This window comes from Phascolarctos cinereus, unplaced genomic scaffold (assembly GCF_003287225.1).
Source record: "Phascolarctos cinereus isolate Bilbo 61053 unplaced genomic scaffold, phaCin_HiC Scaffold_726;HRSCAF=1367, whole genome shotgun sequence".
Taxonomy (NCBI): domain Eukaryota; kingdom Metazoa; phylum Chordata; class Mammalia; order Diprotodontia; family Phascolarctidae; genus Phascolarctos; species Phascolarctos cinereus.
In genome coordinates this window covers 370,670,221-370,677,068 of record NW_027556098.1, presented here as the reverse complement: position 1 = coordinate 370,677,068, position 6,848 = coordinate 370,670,221, and the positions used below count along the sequence as shown (strand labels likewise).

Here is a 6,848-nt window from a genome sequence, read left to right as displayed (position 1 = left end):
ACCCATTAATTGGTGAATGGCTGAACAAATTATGGCAAAAGAACTTAATGGGATATTATTTTAATTATTTATTTTATATTTCATTTCCCCCCATTACATGTAAAAACAATTTTAACAGTTCATTAAACAATTTTTGAATTCCAAATTCTTTCCCTCCTTCCCTCTCTTCCCTCCCCCTCATTGAGAAGGCAAACAATTTGATATAGGTTATACACACACAAATGCACAAATGCAAAACATATTTCCATATTACTCATATTGTAAAAGAAAACACAGACCAAAAAAAAGCCTAAGAAAAATAAAGAAAGTTTTAAAAATTATGCTTCAATCAGTATTCAGACTTCATCAGTTCTTTCTCTGGAGATAGACAGAATTTTTTGTAAGTCCTTTGGAATTGTATTGTATCTTAGTGGGACATTTTTGTACCCTGAGAAAGGATGAATAGAAAGGATTCAGAGAAACTTAGGAAGACCTGTATAACCTATAGAGGGATGGGGGGGGTAGAAAGGGAATAAGCATTTGTTAAGTACCAACTATGTGTCAGGCACTGTGCTACAAATATTATCCCACCAGAGCCAGAAGAACAATTTCTACAAATGACTAAAATATTGTAAAGGAAAACAACTTTGGAAGATTTCAGAAATCTGATCAATTTAATGACCAATCATGACTTCATAATTAACGATGGCCACCATTTAGCAGAGAAGGGAAGGACTAGAGGTGCTGAGTGAAATGTGTGGCTTCAGACAGTCAATGTGTTGATTTGTTTGGCTTGAGTCTTTCTGTTTGTTACAAAAGAAAGTTTCAGGGGCAGCTAGGTGGCGCAGTGGATAGAGCACCTGCTCTGGAGTCAGGAGGACCTGAGTTCAAGTCCAGCCTCAGATACATTAAAAACTCACTAGCTGTATGACTCTGGGCAAGTCATTTAACCCCAATTGCCTCACTAAAAAAAAACACAGAGAAGTTCAGAAAGGACACAAATAAACGGGGAAATTTTATTATTACCTAGTTAAGTTAAATGGGCAGTTATGGGATACAGTGCCTAGAATGCTGGGCCTGGATTTAGGAAGACGAGTCTTCTTGAGTTCAAATCTGGCCTCAGATACTTACTAGTTATGTAACCCTGGGCGAGTCACTGAACCCAGTTTGCCTCATCTGTAAAATGAGCTAGAGAAGGGAATTGCAAACCTCTCCATTATCTTTACCAAGAAAACCCCAAATGGGCTCATGAAGATCAGACATGACTGAGAAATGACTAAACAACAAAAGTTAAGTTGAATATGCCCTTTCAAAAGAAAATTATTCATAAGAGAAGGTCCGCATTTTATATACAATTCTCTTTTTTGTTCATTGTATATTAGAAAATTTCTGTTCATTGATGGTTGTTTTAAGATTTAAAAAAAAAAGACAAAGAATGCTGCAGCCGGTGAATTACATTTTCTCCACTGCCTATCCTGAACATGCTCCAGGGTAATTTATTGTCTTAGGGGGAGGGACAGACCTTTTCTCTTGGCACCCCCTTATTCTTACTCCCACCTGTCCCTCCTGGGAATTCAGTTACAGTTGCTGGATAGAGGCATTCTCTCTTTGTTGTGACCTCTAGTGGCCACTAGGGGGACCTACTGTCTTTAATAATTGGTAGTAGCCATAGTGAATCTAGTTTTAAGCTTTCGGACAATCTTGTCATCTCCTGGGCCCTCCTAGCTCCTCCAAGTGTGACTTTGCACAAGGCCCCTCCCCTGCCTGGGCCTCAGGGTGTTTGTATGCAAAATAAGCTTCCCTAGCAGCCCTAAGATTGATACCATCATTTGTCTGCCGCACCTACCCTTTCCCAAATGTTTATGTCCCTTTATCTGACGATTCCTCCCTTTTCACCCTGATTATTCCTCCTACGTCCATCCAAGGCTGTCTCCATGTCTATATCTCCATAATTGTCCTTCATGTAGAGACATTCTAAGAAGCAGTAAAAAGCTTACAGTCTTTGGAGTCAGAAAATCTGTCTGGGCTTCTTACTATCTGTGACCTTGGCTAAATTATTTAACTTCATCAGACCTCATCTTAAATGTGGGAGTTGGAATTGTCCCACCATCTCCAGATTCCCCCTGACATCCAGGTCTGTGTTTTCATATTTGTCCTTCATGTCTGTGTCTCTTTCAGCTGGTCATCAACTTCCTTATCATGGGGCTCTGGGCATGGGTGGGTGTGCACTAGCAAGAACTGGGCAGGATAAAGAGCACATCTGGAGGTCTTCGTGCTAGGGTTGAGGGTGGGGACAATGTGAAAGAGACACAAACAGGCCCTTGGAGCCCAGGCCCCAGCTTATCATCTCCCCCACAGGCCTGAGTTCTTTGGGGACTGTTTCAATTCTATGAATGAGAGCCTGGGATTAGTGGTGGGGATGGAGAGCGTGAAACAGGAAAGCTAGGGAAGAAAGCTGCCTCCTTCCTCTGTTTCCTTTTTACTGCTTCCTGCCAGAATCTGGGTAGATAGACTCCTCCCCATAGAGCTGAGGAGGCTTCTCCAGAGTGGGATAAGGGGGTGGAATGGGAGTGTATGCTAAGGAGGGGACTGAACAGACTGCCAACCAGATGACAAGAGCTTTCACCGATACACACAGACATAAACATCGACACAGTCCTATAAGCACACACACAGATTCCACCCATAATCACCTAAATAAACAGCCACGCTCTGGAGAGATGAGCTCAGAGATTCCCCATAGGCATTGCCAAACTCAGAAAGACAAACAAGTTGATTCATTTCTATCTTTCTTGCCTTCCCTAGCACAGGGCCAGGAACACGGTGGGTGTTTCTTGAAACACATGTGGATTGAAGCTGATGCTCAGTTACTTGAGGGTAAAAACATGTGGATAAAAGCTCAGCATCACAGAAGCTCAGCCTTGGAAAGGAACTTAGAGGGCAACCCTTATCAGGACTCCCCTTTACAATGTCCCCAGAAATGATCTTTTACTTGAAGGATTCTAGGAATAGAGGAAAAATCGATACACCCAGAGATGCACACTTAGAGTCCTCTAGGCTGGTAGCCAGCTTCCCTCCCCATCCTCCCCACTCCCCACCCCCCAGCTCAGCTCTCAGCTCCTCAGACTTATCAGGCCCAGACAGGAATGTATTGGGTGCTGAGTCACAGGCAGCCCTATGGACTGAAACTAAACAAGCGACTGTCCTGCTCCTAATTTGAGAGAGGAGGGGAGGAAGAGAGAGAGGGGGGAGAACTGGGCTGGTCAGGCCATTGGCAGGTCAGCATGAGGGCTGCCTGGTTGGTTACAATAACATCCCCCCACCCCAGGCCCTGCTTAGTGCTTCCAGCCCACAGAACCATAGAATTGTTAGAGCTGGGAAGGCCCTTAAAGCTTAGGATGTCCAAGCTGGAAGGGACCTTAAATCACAGAACAACAGTAGCATTTATATACCACTTTAAGGTCTGCAAAGCAGCATATATAATATCCATAATATATCATATCACATGTAATTATAAGAATTAGTGGTTGTATTGATGGATAGTCTAATTGAGTTCTCACAATTCTGTGAGGTAGGTTTTATTATTTCCCCCATTTTACATACAGTTGAGAGAAGCTGAGTTTTTCCCCAGGGTCAGAGAGCTATAAATTATCTGAGGCAGGACTTAAACTTGGGTACTCAACTCCAAGGCTGGCACTCTATCCACTACACCACTTAACTAAATGCCAGAGCAGGAAGGATCCTTAGATCATCGAATTTTGGTACCGGATGGGCCCTTAGAACATAGAACATCTGAATTGGAAGGTCCTTAGAACACGGAATGTCAGAAATGATAAGACTTTAAAATAGCATGGTAGAACTAGAACACAGGGCAGCTAGGTGGCATAGCAGATAGAGCACTGGACTTGGAATCTGGAAGACTCATCTTCAGAAGTTCAAATCTGACCTCAGATACTTGCTAGCTGTGTGACCATGGACAAATCACTTAACTCAGTTTGCTCATTTGTAAAATGAGCTAGAGAAGGAAATGGCAAACTGCTCCAGTCATGAAGAGTTGGCCGTGACTAATAACAAAGAGCTAGAACATACAGTGTCAACTAAGAGAGACTTTAGAACCCAGAGTCGTAGAAGGTATCCTACAGAGGAAATGTCTTCCCTCCCCTCACTGAACATAAAATCATAGAATATTAAGAGAAGTGTAAAAGAGTTTGGAATATAGAATATAAAAGATCTGAACCCAGAGGATTTCATATCATAGACTGTTAGAACTGAAAGGGGCTTCCTTTCCGACCTGGTCCCGGACAGGATGGCTCCCGCAAAGAAAGGTGGAGAGAAAAAGAAGGGATGTTCTGCCATCAATGAGGTGGTGACCAGAGAGTATACCATCAACATTCACAAGAGGATTCATGGGGTAGGCTTCAAAAAGCAAGCTCCTCGGGCTCTAAAGGAAATCCGAAAATTTGCCATGAAAGAAATGGGAACTCCAGATGTATGCATTGACACCAGACTCAACAAAGCTGTTTGGGCCAAAGGAATAAGGAATGTCCCATACAGTATCTGAGTGCGTTTGTCTAGGAAACACAATGAGGATGAAGATTCACCAAACAAGCTGTATATGTTGGTTACTTACGTACCTGTCACCACTTTCAAAAGTTTACAGACAGTCAATGTGGATGAAAACTAAATTGAACTTCATTTAAATAAAGTTATGAAATCTCAAAAAAAAATACTGAAAGGGACCTTCAAGGTCATCTAGTCCCAGAATCCTAGAGTTGGTAGGGACCATAGAGGTCATCTAGTCCAATATATAACAGCACAGAAATCTCCTCTGCAACATCCATTAAAAAAGGTCATGCAATCTTCACTTGAAGTTGAATTAGTTCATTTTACAGATGGAGAAATTGGGACTTAGAGAGAACTTAGATAACTTGCCAGTGGTTCTATTAAGAAGAGCTGAGTCTAGAAGCTAGATCTCCAGATTTTTCATCCAATATTCTTTCCCTAAAATAATTTCCCCTCTTTAGGGAGCTGGCCATGGGTTGGTTCCCACTCTACCCAGAGATCTGGGCTGGTAGAGTCAGTGACCTAAATCTGGAGACCAAGATGCTACTTCAGAGCATACAAGGGAGATCGTAATTTGAGACAGAGGACAGAAATGACTCTATGTGCTTGTCTGTTAGCACCCACATTTGAGTGCAGGTGAGCAGCTCTATGAAGGTCTCTTCAATTACTCGCTTTGTTAAGGGCTGAACTGGAACCCTGACATACCAGTTTCCTTCCTTTCACCTTGACATCCTTTGGGTCAGAAAAGGATATAGCGTGGTCTGCAGAAGGAAATAAAGTCTCTCTAATCCCACTCATCAGCTAGACCCCAGGAAAGCATATGCGGCTGAAAATAAGGTTCTCTAAATATGGATTTATATACATTTCTCTATGCCTTCACTGCCTTTTCTAGACACTTTCTTCAAAGGGGTCAGAGAATTCTCCTGACCTACCCAGGATTAGCACACAATTCTTACTCTAGGGTGGGAATTCTTGAGAGGCCTGAAAAAAAGGGAGAGGATTGGGGGAAGGAGGAGAACTGTAATTAGTGGGAGAATAATGGAACCTGTTCCACAGGACCAAAATTTAGAGGGTGCTGACAGCACTTTTGCTTCAATAACAGAGAAACAGCTGCCTAGCACTGTGGACTAAGCAGGAATAATTAGTTAAAGGAGGGAACTACCAGCTGTATACACTTCTGTCTCACTGCCACATAATAGCTTTCCTGGTAGCAATCAAACAATATCCTGGGCTCTTCACCCCTGCTGGTCCAATGTCACAGGGTCTCTATTTCCCCCCAAATAAGGCCCTGTGTCCTTATACTCCATGACCTCCCCAGATATTTGTTTATAAAAGTTTATTTGAAGGTACATTTTATGCTGACATGCCCCGGCACCAAATTGCTAGTTATATCTTTGGGTTAGGGTCTTCAACATTCATTTGCTCATTCACTCTATCTATTCACTCATTTAACAAATACCTATGGATCAGTTACTGTGTACCTGGACCTGGTGGGGTACATTGAAGTGTAAGATATTATGTCTGTCCTCAATGAGATTCTAGTCTAGTTGGGTGAGACAAAACATACATGCTTGTGACAATCTGAAAGGATGAGATCTAGTGTCAAATAGGGGACTGAGCACTGGATTTGAAGTCAGAAGACCAAAGGTCAAAGTCTCTTTCAGTGATTTACTGTCTTTGTGACCTTGGACAAATCAGTTTCTGTCTCTTTTTTGTAAAATGAGGGAGTTGGACCAGATGCCATTCAACATCCCTGACAGCCTGAGTGTTCCATGACTTTGTATTAATAGTCCAACAGAATATTTCATTGGAATACATGGAAAAAAAAGGCAAGAAGCAATACAAGACAATATGTGGTTAAGTGGCTCTCTGGGCTCCACTTTCCCTGTCTGTAAAATACACTGGTTAGACCAGATATTGTCTAAGTTGCTTACGGCTTTAAATACTATGATATGATTTTAGGATTTGCAGGAGGGGAACCTCAGTGGGGCAGAGTGATCAGGAAGGACTTTCCAGAAGAGATGGATCTTACTATAACCTGGGCCTTGAAAGATGAGTAGGATTTAGGTAAGTGGAAAGGAGAAGGAAGGACATAATTGGGGAGGATAATAGAGATAGGAATGAGCCTCCTAGGGGAGGGTGGGTCTTGGGGTGAGAGAATGCAAAGACAGATTGACCTCTCCACACACATTAACAGATTAACTCTGAAAACACAGCAGAGCCCTGAGAAGAGAAGACAATGAGGAGGTACATTTGGGGGAAGAAGGAGAGAGGTATATTGAGAAGGCATGCCTGCCATCCACCTC

General features: G+C 42.5%; 1 pseudogene; it reads left to right on the top strand.

Annotated features, from left to right (window-relative positions):
• Positions 1–4,263: 4,263 nt before the first annotated feature.
• On the top strand, positions 4,264–4,706 carry LOC110205976 (large ribosomal subunit protein eL31 pseudogene; annotated as a pseudogene).
• Positions 4,707–6,848: the final 2,142 nt, after the last annotated feature.